This window comes from Eptatretus burgeri, chromosome 6 (assembly GCF_056783735.1).
Source record: "Eptatretus burgeri isolate ZD-2024b chromosome 6, Ebu_testis_v1, whole genome shotgun sequence".
Taxonomy (NCBI): domain Eukaryota; kingdom Metazoa; phylum Chordata; class Myxini; order Myxiniformes; family Myxinidae; genus Eptatretus; species Eptatretus burgeri.
Window position 1 is genome coordinate 56,557,533 of NC_140966.1, and position 20,449 is coordinate 56,577,981.

Genomic DNA, 20,449 nt, shown 5'->3' on the forward strand with positions numbered 1-20,449 from the left:
AAATGTTGAAGCAAAATTACTGTTTAATAAATAAGCCTGCCATCTTGCTTTCTTCACTAAGCACTCTCTCGCTGCTATTCCTCAATGGGCCCACACTTGTCCTAATCTGTTCTTTACCAATTATGTATTTAAAGAATGCCTTGCTATTATGCTTAATATTATTTGCCATTATAAATGAACAGGCAAACAAACATATGTATATGTTGGAAAAATACATGCCCAGACAAGGAATCGAACCCAGCACCTGGGTTTGATTCCTGGTCTAGGTGCATAATTTTCCCACATATACATATGATTATTTGCCAAGTTCTTCTCATACTCTTTTGGCTTGCAGAGTTATTTTCTAAAATCGGCTCTACTTACTCTGATGTTGATATAAATCCAACTCCAATTCTGTTACCTTATGCCGAACTAGCAGGTGAACCCGGTCGATTTTTGTGGGGGCCAAAAACACTTCCATACAGACAACAAATAATGGGGTTGGGGATCATTTAATATTACCTTTCACACAGCTACAAAGGGTTATGCACGACAGAGTGATCAAGATAAAATAAAAATTCCACTTTTTTTTTTTTCAAAAAATACTTTTTGCCAAAAACACTCACTGGTGAACCTCTGAAAGTTTGACGAAGATCTGTTCAGCTATCTCTGAGAAAAATGGCGATACGCAGACAGACAGACAAACTACTTTTATGGTACAGTACTGTATAGAATATTTTGACAGGATAAAATTTGGACAAAAATTAACAATGGAAGCATTTCCAGTTAACAGCAGGCACTCATTCTTACTTGACGTATCGTTACGGTTGTGGAAATTCACAGAACACCATTCAGGTTCCCCAGAGGTCAGTTATTCCGGGAAGTGTGTGTCCAGGTTAGATTTCCCCACCAATGTCTAAAGGGATTATTCGTGTGCCAGGCTGTGAATCTTGAGGTAGTAGTATTCTTTTCTATCTTTATTTTGAACAACATTTCCTCACCACCTTCTCCACAACCGCCAACATTTCTTTCAAACAAACAACGACATCTCAACAACCATGCCATCACCACTACACCCATGCCACCTCCACCACCACAACGACATCTCAACAACCACGCCATCCCCACCACAGCGCCACCTCCACCACCACAACAGCATCTCAGCAACTCCCGCCCCGATATCCCTCAGAACGGGTAAACAGAAATGACGGTTGGGGCGAAAACCTCAAAAAATGCGTAAGCACGTCCCCATCGGAGATCCCAAAGATTTTGCCCCGCGTGCCGGGAGGAAAGGGGGATGGGCGATAAAGGGCCGCGTCGGAACGCCGAGAAGGCAGTTGAGAGGCGGGTGTGAGAGAATTGGTGAGTATATCGGTGGAACCGGTGGAATCGGTGTGAGAGCGGGAGCAGTTGAAGGCGTCGTTGGAGTTGGTCGAGTCGGAGCCAGGGAGGAGGCGCCAGCCGGTTCACCGTTGGAGGCACCGTTGAAGGCGTCGTTGGAGTTGGTCGAGTTGGAGCCGGAGAGGAGTCGCCAGCCGGTTTGCCGTTGGAGTTGAGACGAGTTCGGGCAGAGACATCGAGGGTCGCCCAGCGAGTCACCAAGAGGGTGGCAGGTAGCCTGCTCGGTCTCCCGGAGTCCCTTCGGTCATCCCAGCTCCGAGCAAATATTAAAGGCTTACGAGCCTGGGCCTTTTCTTTTCTGGGGTTTTGCATGGAAGTCTGTGGCGCCTTGTCCTTAAGTAGAGAATTGTTATAAGTGCATGTAAATGATAATAGACAACGGCTGTAAGTCTTTTTGCTCGTGTCCTGTCCCCATCCCCCCCCCCCCCATTGCTTCATTGACTGCATGCATGTACAATAAATGCCCCCATTGTTTGAATATTCACCTGCTCGTTGCGTCCCTTCCTCCATTGAACTGCCATAATCGGAATAAATAGCTGGTTTTTAACACCGATAAGCTAATCGGGTCCAACGGGGCTTGGCAATAATAAACCACTCGGCAATCGCAAACGTAACCAGCTGCTTAAAAGTGGCTCGTTTCCGGACAGGTCCCGTTGAGATACAACCTCTCGGTAGTCTGACCGCGCGAATAATTAGGTAAATCGACAATTCGGCGATCGACCCTGTAGCGCGGACAGAGCATTGACAAGGTTGTGGTGTGGTTAAAAACACACCCATAGCTGGATTTTGGCGTTGATCCGAAAGCTGCGACTGGATTGCCACGGTCGGTGGCGTGCGGCCGCAATTAGCTAAAAGCGGTCGCCCGAACGCCGGAGTGGTGGAAATCCACAACAGTATTTTGGTATATGCTGAATCTGAATCAAATGTTTGTCAGACTCAATTTTGAGTTTTTAACCCTTTAATATGGCCGACTCAAAATCACAGCCATTTTCAACACATTCACTTGACATGTGCTGGAGTTTTGATATTGTCAATAAAAAATATACCACAAAACATTTTTCAGTCATGATAAATGGATATTTTGTGTATAGCATTGGCCCTGAATGTGTTAAAATGTCTATTAGGAAATAAAACAAAGAGCGTGTTTAGAGATATGCGGGAATGTGGATAGAAAAAGAATACTCTCGACGGCAAGAAAACCTTTCATGCAACCCAGGTTGTTGCGTGGAAAATGTGTGGACACCCAAAGCTGGACTCCTTGCCAATATCACGATTAGCCCATCAAGGAAAGGGGCATCATACATTCACAAAGTGGTGAACGACATCGTTCCAGCAATTAGAACAGGTGTTATGGCACCTCTAGTGACTGACCAAGCTGAAGTGGAATGGTTTAAGAGATCTAGTGCGAGAGTCTCAAAACCCAAAGTGCAGCGGGACTACTTTCAATGAAAATATTAGCACCACCAACCATGAAAAAACTGTAGGATACTTGCAAATCATCCAGACCCTTGTGCACAAAAACTCGATGCACTGAATACTGCAGTGCGGCGAGTGTTTCATGTGGTGCAAACACTCGAGGAAAACCATATTGAATTAACAGGAGATGAGGCACTTTATCCAAAGCTGATGGAGATCAAATGGTCGGTCTCTGAGTATAAGAACTTACTTATTCCTTGTTTTGGAGGATTGCACGCTGCAATGAACTTTCATGGAGTTCTGGAGTGGCATATGCAAGATTACAATTTGTGTGAGTTGTGGGTAGAATGTGATATTCTGGGTGTGAATGCTGTTTAGCGAGTTATAGCTGGCAAAGGATACTCTCATGCTACGAGGGTCCACAAACTTTGACTTCAGGCTCTATGGAGGCTGCTGCTTCCACGACTATGATTATTTGGATGGTGTTGATCCTGATCTGAGAGCAGAGCTTAGTTCAGTCGGGCCATACCTAGAACCAGAAGGTTTAGCTGGATTGGTCGAAAAGTTGTCAAGAAGGAATTGAACAAACACATGAAAATTTCAGCAACAGGATAAAACACGATTCACACACATAATTATGGTGGCAATATAGACAAATGGTCAACATCTTACTGTTTTTCACTCGAGCACAGCACGATGGAATTTGGGACCCGCACCTATATGCGTTCAGGTGTACGCTACCATACTTCTTCCTATATGATCATTTCAGTTATGCAAGGTGGGGTGCAGTCTCCCTGTCCGAGATGAATAGTCTGCCTACGGAGGTTTGTCTGGCGTTCGAGAGAGGAAACTTTGTTGTCAAGGAGTCTGGTCATCGCTTCAATCAGGTAGACCCAGACTATAGGTCTGAGTGGCTGAATGCAACAGGAAAGGCAAGCAGAACTACATTAAAGTGGACAGAAATATCTTACAAAGATTAATAACTGCTTACAGAGCAGGACGCACAGTCCACCTCGACAAAATCTTACAGCACGAGCTGATGCCAGTGCCACTGCCGTGAGAAAAAACCAATGGAATCCTACACACTGCCAATAAATCACTTCTAGCCTTTGTGCCAACTATTGATGTCACTACCCTGACAACTGTGACTTCCAGTGGGATAACCTGCTTCAGTCATTGATGGCCAAAAGTACTGCAGCATAACAAACCAATTGTTCGACTTTTCATAAAAGCACCAAAATTGGTACATATTGTTACGAATTCTTGCCCGCCGGCGTACAGACAGCCGCTTTTATCCGAATCGCGGCTGTACGCCCACCGGACGGACAATTCAGTCGTGACTTTCCGGAACAACGCCGAAAAACAGTCACGGGTGTGCTCCAAGCACACCACAACCTTGTCCGCACTCTACCCGCACGCTACAGGGTCCGATCGCCAAATAATCGATTTACCTAATTATTCGCGCGGGTAGATTACTGAGAGATTGTACCTCAGCGAGGCCTGCTTGGACACGAGCCGCTTAAGCAGCTCGCCCCGTTTTGGGATAACCGAGCGGGGTATTATCGCGAGGACTCGCTGGACCCGATTCTATTAATCGGCCATTTAAAAGCTCACTATATTCCGAGGGCAAGATGGCAGTTCAATTGGGGAAAATGACGCGACGAACAGGTCAACATTTAAAGAAGCACATTTATTTCCAAACAACACATAAGCACGTAAGCAGTCATGCAATGAATGCAAAACACGCATGCAGTTATGCAATGGATGGGGGTAGAGACAAGACGCGAGCAAGACAAAGCGCTACGACAGTCTATTTATTATGTACAGTCACTTATACAATTCTACTTGACGGACTTGGCACCACAACTTTCATTCAGAGAAAAGCAAGGAAAAACCCCCTCAAAGACGAGGGGGTACACTGGACCTCTCGGGGTCTTTATAAACCTGGAGCTTTGAGGACCGAAGGAGCTCCAGGAGGCCGCGCAGGTTACCTTCACCTCAGACCGTTCGGTACTGGTGGGCGAGCTCTCTCCGGCTCTCTCCACGTCCCGAACACGAACACGCAGCTCCGCGCGGCACAGCAGGCTTGGCCTTGCTCACGTCTCCTCCGCTCTCCTCAGCTGCGCCACAGACTGCAGGCTTCAGGCTCTCCGAACCCTGACAGACACTCCACAGACTGGCTGACTGATCCTCCGCAAACCCAAATCGACAACCACCTCGAGAGACAGACCCTCCACCGACTGGCTCCACCGACTGGCTCCACAGACTCACTCCTCAACTCTCTTCCCTCTCCTCCACACAACCACAACCTTGCGTTCAGCGCGCCCTTTTATCCCCCTGGCGCCTCGCCCCTCCCTTCGCAGCGCGCGGGGGGAGGGGGGGAACATTCCAACAGAGATCGGCTGGATGAGTTGTTGTTTCCCAACCGTCAATCTTGTTTACCCGATCTGAGGGAAATTGGGGCGGGAGTTGAGTTCCGACCGTCAATCTTGTTTACCCGATCTGAGGGAACTTGTAAAGTGAATACTTTTAACCGTCGCTTTCCGAGGGAGTGATGGAGTTGTTGTTGCCCTTTGGTGTTCGTGGAGATGTCGGCGGTTGTGGAGAAGTTGGTTTGTGATTGTTGTGGCTGGCGCTATGGTATGGATGGCGTGGTTGTTGAGATGCGGTTGTGGAGAAGGTGGTTGAGATGCGGTTGTTGCAAAATAAAGATAGTAAAAGAAAAACGGCCAACTGAAAATTCGCAGCCCTGTTACACAAATAATTCCCATGAGACAATGGTGGGGAAATCTATCTGAACACAAACTTATCGGTATAACTGATCTAAGGACCTATATATATATGGTGCTCTGCAAATTTCCACAGCCGTAACAATATGTTGACTAATGTATTCTGAACAATTCTGGATATGGAGCCACTCGAGATTTTGCCTTGGTCAGCTTTGGCGGCCATTTTCCAAAATGGCCACCATTCTACTTTAACAACATGGGATATCTGTCATTGTTATTCTCTTTGTAGGTTTCTCAGAGGTGATAAAAACTCCATGTGATGTGCATTTACAAAGGAAAACAATACAAATGTCATTTGTGTTGATTTATTATATTTCCAACCATTGTATTGGGGAAAAAAGGTCATTTTAATGGGAAAATCCATTTTCGCACACAGCATCAGTGACAGGTTCAGAAGTATTTTGTTGTAGTGGTGCCAATCCAAATGCCAATGAGGAGACACGTCACCATGAAGAAACACCGCGTGCACAGGAAGCATTTGCCAAAGATGTACAATCACTTGTGGCTGTCATTGAAGAGCTGGGGAATCCCTTCGAGGAAGATAATCCAGATTTGCTGGTCCTAGACACCAAGGAGATTGTCGATCCTGCAGTGATTGAAACAGTTCACACTGCCAAGCAGATTGGACAAGAACAGTTTCAGGCATACTCAAAGGATTGCCTCATCGACAGAACCAAGACTATTGACGAACCTATAAAGAGGAACAAACTCCCCCTCATCGGAACAGACAGAAGACCAAAAGCACCCAAAGGAAAGGAAGCATCTGTGAAGAATGATATGGCCTTATTTGCAAGGCTCTACATAGGCTACCAGAACCGCAATGGGAACCTGGACGAGTTCTTCCATCATGAAAATCAAGCATGCCCTCCCGCGTTATCTGATGCAGGTAAGCTACACCTGGGTAGCAAAAGCGACTTGCTGGTGTGCCTTGAAGGCGTTGCTGAAGCTCAGTCTGATGCACCCGCTGTCACTTCTGTTGTCCTTGACGGCGCCGTCATCGTGCAGATGTTGAAGCCTGGCACTGCCAAGACATTTGAAGAATATGCCCACCAAGTCTTCATCCCATACGTCGAGGGGCAGCTGCGTCGTGCTTCACGTCTCGACCTCGTTTGTTATAGCTACAAAGATGGCTCCTTGAAGACGGCGACAAGGGAGAAACGAGGAAAAGGGGTGCAATGGCATGTGGTGAGCACTGCAGCCATACCAGGAAACTGGCAGAGTTTCCTACGTGTCGACGCAAACAAGGTAGAGCTCTTCACCTTCCTGTCCGATGTGCTGGTGCAGTCCTTCCATGACGAGGCAAAGGAGCTGGTCGTCACTGATGGTGAAGCAGTCATCTGCCTTCCAAGGCAGGAAGACGACAGCTCTCTGGCTCGATGCGGTCAAGAAGAGGCGGACACTCGCATCATGCTACATGAGGCCCATGCTGCAGAACACGACCACCGTCGGATTCAAGTTCGAACCGTAGACACCGATGTCGTCGTCTTGGCGGTGATGGTAGCCCAGGCAGTACCATGCGTGGACGAACTCTGGATTGCCTTTGGGACGAGCAAGAACTACCGCTACATCCCTGCCCATGAAATAGCTGCCTCCCTCAGTCCACAGAAGGCATGTGCCCTCCCTGTCTTCCACGCCATGACCGGATGTGGCACGGTATCAGCATTCGTGGGGCATGGGAAGAAATCTGCCTGGGCCATATGGAACTCGTCTCCAGAACTGACAGATTCTCTTGTGACCCTGACCACCACGCCAGTCAACACCCAGGATGACACAATGCACTGCATTGAAAGGTTTGTGGTGCTCCTCTATGACCACACCAGTCCATATACGGACGTCAACAAGGCCAGAAAGAAACTATTCGCCAAGAGGAACTCCGTCCAGCGCATCCCACCTACCTACGATGCTTTGGAACAGCATGTGAAGAGATCAGTCTTCCAGGGTGGCTATGTCTGGGGGCAGGTCTTGGTCCCTCAACCCGTGCTTCCATCACCAACAAGCTGGGGCTGGCGGCAAACAGAGGATGGGTCCTACGAACCGCTCTGGACCACACTCCCTGAGGCTTCAAAAAGCTGCTTCGAGCTGGTGTCGTGCGGCTGCAAAAAAGGCTGTAGAAACCGCTGCAAATGCAAGAAGGCTAATCTGCAATGCACTGGACTGTGTGCTTGTGAAGGAGAATGCCAGTCCGACGCAGTAGACACAGACTGAGATATCGGCCGAGCTTAGAATGTGCAAATGCAAAGTCGCATTGCTTGTAAAAGTGTTGACTTCTTGATCCAGAGCCAGTACACTTGAGCTCAGAAACTCATATTGTACGAGACTGATGTATGCGTGTACCATGTGTCCTGGTAGAATGGTAGTAGACAGTAAACCGTAGCCGCTTCAAAGTGAAGTGTGCAATAATTTGACTACATTTTCTGAGTTTGTCATTATCATGATTAACAGTTCCCTTTTCAAAATAGAGCAAAGTATGTAATCTATAATGCAATTTATGTTGATTCCAAACCCATTGAATGTGATGAATTTCATTTGACTCTTGTTCTCCAGGCAATAATGGGTACTTTTCAGCGAAAAGTTTCAGGAGAGCAGCAATTTACAAATCAAATAATGGCTTTTTTACTGAAAATACTGGCTCATAATAATTGAATATGCCTTTTCATGGTCAATTTACTGAATTTTACACTTTCCTTATATCTACCACTAATACAATAAGAAAATAAGAGCATATAGCCAATTTCGCTGAAGTAGAATGGCGGCCATTTTGGAAAATGGTCATCGAAACTGACCAAGGCACAATCTCGGGTGGCTCCATATCTAGAATTGTTTGGAATACATTATTCTACATGTGTACCAATTTTGGTGCTTTTATGCAAATTTGAACAATTGATCTGAAATATCAGACGACGCTGCTGGACTACAAGCATTGGTGATGGCTCTGGGAAAGCCAACAGACAAAACGACATGTGGTGAATATGCAGAAACATTTTGCCAAAACGGTATACAACATGTGAGAAGCCTATGGCAGGATTGATGTAGCATTTGATAGATGTTGGAAAGACTCCATCAAAGCGGGCACAAGAGGGAAACCCAAACACAGCTTAAAACATGAGACATCGTTCAGAAAGTCGCACAGTACAGTTTGCTACTAGCAAACTGGTCAAAATTTATGGCACTGGAAGAAGATCTTGCCTTATTTCTATCTGATCACCTTATTGGATACAGCCCTACAAACAAAATTGTTGTCTGGAGGATTTGCAGAACCTACAATGGAGAAGACTTCAGACCCGGAGCTTGATGTGGCAGCACTTGAAGTGGATCATAAGGAGGCTGATACCCGTCTTGTCCTCCACTGCCTTCATGCCAATGTGGACTTGACAGCTGTGTTGGTGTGTGACACTGATGTACTGATGCTATTGCTGGCCTATTATGACAAAACACCACATTCATATTTATGGATGAAATATGGCACTGCCAAGACCCCAAGTTTATTCCAGAGCACGATGTTCAAAGCACTTCATAACCCCTAAAGTAAACGTCATACTTAGGCATTCATTCCTTAATGGGGTGTGATAGTGCGTCTCAATTCTTTGGTTACAGCAAGTCGACTGCTTGGCCAGTGTTCAAGAAGCACCATGACCTATTGAACAGTCTTGGCAAAGGTGAAATTACTGATGACATCATCAAATCATTCAAGGTTTTCAACTGCAAAGTGTATGGAGTACCAGATATAGACAGTTGCGATGAGGCATGAGTCAAGTTATTCTGCATGGTGCGGTCTCAAGAAACTCCACCTCCAACATCTGATGCAGTACAATTCCACATTATGCACGTGCACTACCAAGCAACTGTCTGGAACCATCCAACTCTCTCCATCCACGTCTCCCATTTGGTACATCCTTGGGCTGGACCCACAAAGATGAGAAGCTGGTGCCACACTTACTCTGACTCCCTCCAATTCCAAAAGCATGTCTGGAGATAGTGTCGTGCGGGTGCACCAATGGCTGCCTCAGTATGCATTGCAGTTGTGGATGACTGAAATTACTATGTACCAAAGGTTGCAGATGTCATTGCAAAGACAGCTTATGTCAGAACATTTAGGAGGACTGATATATGTAAATTATCTGAAAGTCAATACCAGTCTTCGCAGGACTTCTGTCATGAAGCATTGCTATATATTTGATTTATTTGGTGTTTTGGGGAAGAGAGCATATTCTGGTCATCTGGGAGAGGTAAATTACCTTATTATTTGGGGGAAATGTAGGAGGCTTAATTACTTTTGGCCTGTCTGCTGTTGAGGAATTGAAACGAAAAGTCTTCTTGCGTCTTTTATTGCCAATCATCGAGTACTACTTCAGTGGTCCTTTCAAATTGTAGCGGACATGGAGTTAATACATATGCTAAACTTGTCACAGTCTGTTGAGCATTGCAATTAAATTAGAGCCAATAAAACCTTAGAAAACTGAAAAATCTTGTTAAAATGAAGACTGGTGAAGCTATGACAGAATATTTCATGAAAACAAAAAACGAATATGACCCTTATTTTGAGTTTGCCATTATAAGGTTAAAAACTCAGAATCGGATATGGCAAACACTTCAAATAAAACTCAGTATTCCTAAAATACAAAGTGAGCCTGAATGCCAATCATTAACATGAAATGCATCCAACTACGTTTTTTTAAGCCATTTTTTCAAAATTTGTCCAAGACTACATTGTATATTATCTATCTATATATTACTAAAACTCTCATCATGTATGTATGTATGTTCCTGAAATACAGCCAAAACGGTACAAGATAGCACAAAAATTTTAGCGCCACCTTACTCACCATTCTCCTGCGGTGGGCAGTATCGTTTCGTTCAAATCGGGCAATGGAAAAAAATATTAAAAAAAATAAATTCCCGATTCAGTCAAGTACTCTTCGGGATTATTTGATCAATGAAAACAACCTCAGTGGTATTGTTTACTGGAGCTATCTTTTTTTTTCTTCAAATGATTTATTTAAAAATCTCAAACATTTTGTGTAGACAAAGAACGATTTATTTTTAAGCATAAAATAAACCGCCATTTTGATGTAATACTTCCGTGTTCATTAATAAATAAAATTGTGTTTAGAAGATTACGCACAATAATTCAATCGACTTTCTTTTCTCCGTTTTTTTTTCACATTGACGTGCAATATCAAGCTTCATTCAAATCAGGCAACAAAAAAATTATTAAAAAAAATCAATTTCCGATTCAGTCAAGCACTCTTCGGGATTATTTAATCAATGCAAACAACCTCAGCGGTATAGTTCGCTGGAGCTATCTATTTTTTTATTTTTATTTTTTAAAAGATTTTTTTTAATCAACCGCTGTCACAACAGGAACCCAACGGGTTCACGGGTCATCTAGTACCTAATAAATGTCTTCTGCTTCAGCTTAATAGTATTCCTGATGTCACTACTCAACCACCCTGGTCTCTTTCTCTTTCAAGTTTTACATCTCACTTGAATGTACTCACTCTGCACTCCACACATTTGCTCCTTGAAGGTTTCCCATTCCTCTAGTGATGATTGTTCTCTTGTTAGCTTCTCCCAATCTACATCACCTAACTCCTCATACCCTCAAGGTTTGCCTTTCTGAAATCTAATAGTCTCACCCTACTATCCTGAACTCGAACCATTAACACAGTCTTTGCACACACAATGTTATGGTCGTTTGATCCTAAATGCTCCCCGACCTCCACCGCCTCCAACATATTGGGATCATGACTTAAAAGGAGGGCTAACACTGCACTCCCCCGAGTGGGCTTATCTACAAACTGAGTTAAAAAGCAATTCTGGAGTTGATCTAGGAAATCCCCACCTGCTCTGCCCCTTCCCTGGGTCATTCCATGTCAAATCATCAAAGAATCTGCAGTCATCTCTCAGATTTTGTAAAACTTTGGGAACCAATTGAGACCCATGAAAAACGGCAAGAACTCAAATATTTTTGCTAACAGACTCTTAATTAGTGAGATACAGACTAACAAACTTTGGACTAATTAGCACGACGTCGCGAATTCAAATGGCCATATCTCTAAAAGTATAACACCTAGAGAGCTGGTTTTGGTGTCATTTTAAAGGTATTTTCATGCCCTATGAATTTGTCTGGGCAACATTTTCCTACCTCCAACCACAAAAAAAGTTATCACAAAATATAAACTTCAATCGTGAATCCCCAAAAAATGTATCCTTCAAATTTCCTCAAATTCATCCCAGAGGTACCTTATGATGTCAAGAAGGTCAGGTCAGGTATGGGAGCATGTGCCAGAACAGCGCGTCGCTGCGTCCACTTTCCGCCGGTACTCCAGGGGCCTCCGTCTGGCCATCCCCCAGGCAGATGCCAGGCCCATCCCCATCTCCTTGAGATGATGGTCAACCTGCTGCAACCATGAGGCACGTGGTCGGCCCACTGGCCTCCTCCACTCATGAGACTCCCTCGCTGAGAGAATCTGGTAAGCAGGATCAGCGTCAGGAAAACGAGCCACATGTCCATACAGCCGCAACCGACGCTCACGGACTATGCAGGTAACAAATCTCATCCGAGTCTCTCTCAGCAACCGCTCGTTGGATACAAAATCCGACCAGCAATAGCCAAGGATTCTCCGAAGAGACCTGGTACCAAAGGAATTAAGTCTCCGTCTCAGATCCTTGGTCAGAGTCCAAGTCTCGCACCCATAGAGCAAGACTGGAAGTACCAAGGACCTGAAGACTCGGACTTTCGTCCTCCCGCACAGGTACCGGCAGCGCCACACCCCATGATCCAGTGAATCCATGACTCCCCAGGCCCGACCCTGACGTCTATTGACCTCTGACTCGCAGCCAGCAGAGACATGAATATCACTGCCAAGGTAAGTTAATCTCTCCACGACCTCAACATCCTCACCACAAACAGACACAGACAGGACAGCAGCATCCAAGATGTCACCGAAAGCCTGGATCTTAGTTTTGACCCAAGAAAAACGTAATCCCAGCGGCTCCGACTCCTCATTCAGCACCTCGAGGGCCCCCAAAAGGATGTCTAAAGTCTCCGCAAAGATGACTGCATCGTCTGCAAAATCAAGGTCCGAGATCTTGACATTCCCAAACGATGCACCGCAACTTGATCTCTCCGACATCCTCCCTAAAATCCAGTCCATACAAGTGCTGAAAAGTGTGGGGGCAAGTACACATCCCTGACGAACTCCAGTAACAACTGGAAATAAGTCAGAGGTGGTACCACCACACTTCACAGCACTCTCAGTACCAGAGTAGAGTTCAGACATCAGATCGATCAGTTTTGGTGGCACCCCAAGAAGACCAAGAATCCTCCAGAGGACATCCCGATTCACTGAATCGAACGCTTTACAGAGATCAACATAGGCTGCAAGCAGCCCCTGCCGAAACTCTCGTCTGCGTTCGGTGAGGACACGAAGTGCAAGGATACGGTCAATCGTTGACCTCTTTGGTGTAAAGCCTGACTGCTCTGGACGCTGGTGCTCAAGCAGATGGTGGCGAACCCTATCAAGAATTATCCGAGCAAAGACCTTGCCCGGCACTGAGAGCAGCATCACCCCTCGGTAGTTGTTGCAGTCTTGGCGATCACCCTTCCCTTTCCAGAGAGGGACAACAAGGCCCCTCTTCCAGTCAGTTGGGATGATGCCTGTGTTCCAAGCAGAGCACAAAACTGCATGCAACGACACGAGTGCAGCATTTCCACCAGCCTTGAGAAGTTCGGCATGGATGCCACAGATCCCTGGAGCTTTGCCCCGTTTCAACTGGTTCACCGCAGCCCGTGTTTCCACAAGCGAAGGTGGACCACAGTTGATTTGAGGGTCAGCAACAGGGATTGTAACACCCTTGACGTCCAACTCGACAGCTGGGGGATCAGCCTGGTACAACCGCTCAAAGTAACCGGCCCAGCGGGCCTTCACTTCAGACTCCTCTGTCAAGAGCCTACCACTCTCTGCTCGAACTGCAGTGCTCCGAGGGATGGGCTTGGATGAACGTAATGCGCGAATTCCCCTGTAAGCGGGACGAGAATCACCTGTCCACAGGTGATGCTCTACCCCCTCACAGATTCCTCGCACATAGGCCTCCTTGTCCACCCTCAGTGCACGTACAGTTTTACGCCTCAGCTCCCTGAACAGCTCAGCTCTGCCATTCAGCCTGGCCCTGCGACTCTGATCAATGATGATCTGACCTGATGTCAAGAAGCTTCCACATAAATTTTGTGATTGGCACTCCAATAGTTTCTGAGATATGAGCAATAATGTACATGTACGTATGACATATAGGTTCGAAAATCAGCATTTGTAATGTATTATACAATCAATAAGTGAGTTCAAGTACACAGTGTTCACTAACCTAACTTAGGCTTTCAATTTCCTCTTCAATGCAGCAACAGTAGCACTTGTTTCTTCCCCTCAGGCCCAGTTGAAAATGAAAGTATATGATACTTCAAAGCAATTGATGGTCGTTCCCTGTGTTCCCTGTCATAGCTAGGTTAGAATGATTGTATAATCATACGTACATGTACATTATTGCTCATATCTCAGAAACTATTGGAGTGCCCATCACAAAACTTATGTGGAAGCTTCTTGACATCATAAGGTACCTCTGGGAAGAATTTGAGGAAATTTCAAGGATACATTTTTGGGGGATTCACGATTGAAGTTTATATTTTGTGATAACTTTTTTTTGTGGTTGGAGGTAGGAAAATGTTGCCCAGACAAATTCATAGGGCATGAAAATACCTTTAAAATGACACCAAAACCAGCTCTCTAGGTGTTATACTTTTAGAGATATGGCCATTTGAATTTGCGACATCGTGCTAATTAGTCCAAAGTTCGTTAGTCTGTATCTCACTAATTAAGAGGCTGTTAGCAAAAATATTTGAGTTCTTGCCGTTTTTCATGGGTCCCAATTGGTTCCCAAAGTTTTACAAAAAATCTGAGAGATGACAGCAGATTCTTTGATGATTTGACATGGAATGACCCCCCTGTTCCTGGACCCAATCTATCCCTGGTAAGTTAAAATCCCCCATAATCAATACTCTTCCCTTACCACATGCTGTTCTGAATTATTCATGTACTCCTCCATCCTCCTCTTCACTCATACCCTGAGACCTAGAAAAGCAACCTATCAGTATCTTACAGTTTTTGCAATCTCTAATCTCTATCCATACAGATTCCTCAACATTAATTCCCTTCTTAATACCACCTCTTTCTCTCGATGCAATGCTGTCTTTTACCCCGATTGCTATGCCTGTAGTCAGGTCAGTCTTTTGCGACTGCCACTGGCGACCTGAAACCCAGTGATACCTGCCGCATGGTCGGGTTGTCGGCAACTAAACCGACACCTCACTGGCTTTGCAAGTGGGAGGGTAACCGAGACACCCTGCCAGGACTTAAAACAACAAATGACAAAAGGCGGATGAGCTCACGTCCAGTACGGACCATCATTCATCCAGTACGAAGATGGTGTCTCCGACAAAACACTCAATTGGGGAAGGAAAATTTATTTTTTCCACCAGGCCGAGTTCCCCACTCTTGCACAGTGGTCCTGTGAAAAGGTTTCCTTATTTCAGGATGAGGTGAAGCTTTTGCCAGTTTTTCCTCTGTAGCCATTCACATTTAGTGGCCATTGGCCTTGTTTAGGGTGAATTTCAATGAAAAAAAAAGCAAGCTATTTTCTATTTCCTATCACATCGATACACCTTGTAGCCTTCTAATGCTGTCCTCCAGTTACTCTCCTCATTAAACCACGTCTCACTTACTGCAACTATATCATACTCCTTGCTAGCTACTTTGGCCTCAAGCTCTTCCATCTTATTATTTAAACTTCTGGCATTGGTATAGAATATCTTTAACTTTTCCCTTCCTGAAATTCCATTTTTTTGCCTGACCTTACCAATCACAATTGCAACATCAGTTCCTTCCTTTGTCGCTTGCCCACGCTCTGTCGGCCTAAAAAAGCCTAGATTCCTTCCTCAATTCCCATAGCAAACCTTGCTGCCCCCTTTCTATTTAGCATATGGCCACCATTCTGGAAACACTCCCTTTGTCTGCAAAATGATTCCAACTGCTTCTTCCTCCCTAGACCATTTTCCAGCCATTGGTTGACATCGATCGCTCTGCTCCTAATTTATATACAGTATCATTTCCTAATTTTGGGAAAATCTCAGAAAACAATACCTCACAACCCTTTACTTACCCAATATCCTGTACCTATTTTTCAAAACCTCCAAGTAATCTTTCCCTCAATCATTTGTTCTGAGGTGTACCACAACCAACTTCTTCCTGCCATGACCCGATACGATGTCATTTAACCTTCCTTCAATGTCTCGAACTTCTGCTCCTTCAAAACTGCAACAACACTATGTCTACGATGCTTCCTGCACAACGAAGAATCGACATATTTAATAGTTTCATCACCCACAACGACCGTCTTCCAGACCTCATTCCTACCGATCGCTATTGCTGCACCCTCATCAATGCCTGCACTTGCTACAGCCTGATGACTGCCGCACTCTCCGCACCTTCACCACGACCTGCACGCTCAGCATGACCTGCACTCTTTACCGCTACCTGCACTCACTGCACCCTCACCACTGCCTGCACTTGCTGCACCCTCACCACTGCCTGCACTTGATGCACCATCACCATACCCTGCACTCGCTACACCATCACTCGGCATTGGTGACAATCTTAGAATCATAACGCCCACAAGTGAGTGCAAGCAGATAGGACAACTGGTCTTGTGTCACTCTGTCTTGAAATTAAATTACAAGCTATAATGAAAGGTACCTGAGAATATTGTACTGAGAAGATCACAAGTTAGTGCATTGCTTCTCTGTAATGATATAATAAAAGCTTATAATGAAGAACATATTAAAAAAACATGAATGGGAAAAAAAAACACGTTGGCAATTGCATGGTAAAGTTGGTCAAACTCTCCTTTTAAATGTGAAAAAATGCAATGCTTTGAAAAACATAAGTAAAGAAGAGATGATAATGATAATCAGCAAAACATGCAGCAAATAGTACAACTTTTAATAAAGCGAGGAAAAACGTCAATTGATAAAACTCAAAGATCAAACAGTTTGCATCCAAGGGACTAAAGATAGTGGTTAAAGCTTAAGTACAGGATTTGTAGGAATTTTTTTTTCTTCATAAGATTGAGGCTGATGGAATAGCGAAGTGACCGAGGGTGTGAACTGACAGCGAGTCAGTGGGGCAACAGTTGGGCACAACAAGTAAGGAAATGAACAAACAGGAAAAAGATAGTGATGACAGGAGGGGAGGAAACACAGCAAGCTGCAAGCAAGAGGGTTGGATTTTGGTTGAAGCCGGGGTGGTTCCCATTATTAATAACCTTCAAGAGTATGTGGCGGTGTCAATATTGAGGAAAGAAATAGAGGAGGAGTTCTGAAGTGAAAGATCATTGTGGGCCCCAATGCAGCAAGCTGGCTGAATGTTGCTACTCAGTACTCAATAATTGACTGTGTAGCTGTTGGCCCAGATCTTTATCGATCATCATGACACAACAGTAAAAGTTTCACATCACTGCACTCTCTTACCCAATTCTTGCCAACTTATTTGCATGCTTTCTGAACATCCATGTTATAGGACTCTTTTTATAATGTTATTTACTGTGTTGGTAATGTATTTCAAATTTTTGTATTCCTGAAAAAAAAAAATTTCTTTTATTTGATTTGATGTAAAATGCATTGAGACATTTTATAAAATATTTTATGCAATATCGTTGGCTGAGGGGGGGGGGGGGCACATTCAAACCAGGCACAGCTGTGCCACTAATACAATGCCCCCCTGTAGGTAGGAGGAGGAATATGGAATTTGTTCTGGGTGCCAGTGATTAACTTGCCTACTCTTCATCAAGGATACTGTGGGATCTTTAACATCCACCAACTATTGCTGGCAGATGGGATGCCAAGTTTAACATCCATCCGTGGAACGGCACACACATTAATAAATGGCGCTGCCTGCAAAACAACAGGATGACAGTTTGTAGCTGGGGAGACATTCAAACCAGGCTCAACAGCTTGGAGATGAGTGTACATAACTCAAGTCCATCCTGCCAGCCAATTATATGGAAGATTAAATAAATGTTGGAACATCAAAATAATGAGCCAAAGCAACATGAATGCTGGGCCAACAATGCAGAACAGCTAGGCGATCGTAAAATTCACGTGGCCGTGGCACTATTGCAGTGACACTGAACATTTTCAGTCATAATACCATCTATAATTTGAGAAATGTCTGTGATTGTTTGTTTATTTGACTAACATGTTCTCCTAAACCACAGGACAGAACGAGCTGAAAATGGTGGTTGGAATGTGGGTGTGCCCAGGGATGTTTTAGGGAGATAAAACTGAATAGCCCCTTGGGTTCGGGAAGGGGAGGACACCCTAATTCTCGATGTAAATGTGCATCATATTTCACCAACTAGTGGAAGCCAGTCTTAGAAATCGTTAAAGGGGGAGAGTTACCCGTCCATAAGGACGTGTGTGTATATATGTATATACGAGGTGTGTTCAAAAAGTATCCAACCTTAATTTTTCGTGCGTAAACAAATGAAGCTAGGGAGGCGTGGTTTGGTGCACATATGTAGGCGATCCTAATCCGTATGTGTGAATATTTTCCCGCCTGCAGAAGCTGTCAGTCGCTGACAGACCGCCGATGAGTGAGGAAGTGTAAGTGAGCGCCGTCGGATTTTCGTTTTTGACAAAATGACGGATCACTGTGGTCTCATCGCCAGTGATCACTGTGTTGAAGAAGTTGGAATCGCTGTTCACAGTCTCCAGCATGTCTTGTGCGATCTCCAAACGGAGTTGCTTCTGCTCGATCGTTAGCAGCTTTGGCACGAACTTCGCTGAGATTCTCCTTAAGCCCAAATCCTCAGTCACAATGGAATGAACGGATCCAATGCTGAGGCCCGCCTCGTCTGCAAGTTCTCTGATCGTGATTCGACGATCCTGCATCAGCAGGGTCCTCACTTGGTCAATGACTATTTCATTTCGGGACGTTGAGGGCCTACCAGAACGTGCTTCACTTTCCACTGATGTGCGACCATCTTTGAAGCGGTTGTACCACTCTTTTATCTGTGTGGTGCCCATTGCTTCGTTCCCGAAGGCCTGTTGAATCTTGCGGATCGTTTCCACTTGGGAATCGCCAAGCTTTACACAAAATTTGATGCAGTAGCATTGTTCAAGTTTTTCTGTCATTTTGTCAAAAACGAAAATCCGACGGCGCTCACTTACACTTCCTCACTCATTGGCGGTCTGTCGGTGACTGACAGCTTCTGGAGGTGGGAAAATATTCACGCATACGGATTAGGATCGCCTACATACGTGCACCAAACCACGCCTCCCTAGCTTCATTTGTTTACGCACGAAAAATTAAGGTTAGATACTTTTTGAACACACCTCGTATATGTTTATACACACACACACACACACACACACACACACACACACACACACACACACACACACACACACACACACACACACACACACACACACACACACACACACACACACACACACACACACACACACCAAAAATTCATCATTTTGACACCACAAATCGCCATTACAGATGAAATTGCTCGAGAAACATATCGTGTCGTGACCTTGAAACATATGTGGGTGAGTCTTCAACCTGGCAAGTTGACATCCAATCAGAGATGAAGAGATTCCTGTCGTCAGCCACCCATAAATTAGGCATCAAGACTAAGGAAATCACGATTCCAACGATTGACTCTTGTTAAGATGAATAGATTGATCTGTGGACCTTTGTTTGAACAAATATTCATCTTACAATGCAAAATGTTGTCAGTTTTTTTTTTTTTACATGCATAAACGTTCTTGTCATGTCCCAAAGTGATGAAAGAATTTATGCGAACAGAGAAGATGGATGATGGAGAGGTAGTGTTCAGCCTTTTTTCCAATCACAGTTTCAAGGCTTTAGTTTCATATAGCATTGGTATAGATCAGCAATAATTGTTGTTTTGATATCTGAAACTAAATGCAAATGGTTCTTCCTGCACCGTGAATGATCTCAGAAACGAAAATAGCACCAGATGGAAATGCTACAAAAAAAATGCTGATGCTACAAAGCAAAGCGTATTTGGTCGATCATTGTCCAACATTTATGATGCTTCCATACTCGAGGAGTATAAATTGGGAAAAACACGATTGGATTTATTTGAGCAAGTCCAGCAGGATGGTCTTGGATGCATGATGGAGTTGCTCTTCCATGAGCCTCAATGTGAAGGAAAAATGGCACAGAGGTCTTGTGCTTCCCTTTGAGCTCTTTAGGCTGAGTTTGAATCTTGACCCAGCTATGAACTGTCACCCTGGTGTTTCATCAGAGGTCGCAGGGTAAGGCCTCAATTTGTGTGCTGTCCCTCAGATGGACGTTAATCTTGGTGTCCTGTCTGCCAGCATTAGTTGGTGGACATTAGAGATCCCACAGTGTCCTTTCCGGAGAGTCGGCGCGTTGCCGCTAGCACTCCAAATTAATGCCCCGACTCCTGGGAATACAATGGCAAATCATTGAGCATAATCCGTGCCAAGAAACTGCTTCAGCAGAACCAATGCTCTGGAACAGAGTATGGTACATCAGTCACGCATGTATGTATGTCTTGCGATTTTCGCCTGTACATGGAGAATAATGCAAGTGGTTTAACCAGTGGCGTAAATCCATTTCGAAAAGTGGGTGTGGAGGGGGGATGATATGAAAATTTTTGTTGCGTTGGTGGGGAAACAGGATCTTGATTGAACTTGAAACTCCAATATCCATGAACTTCAAATATTTGACTCGGTAGTGCTTTTCTATGTT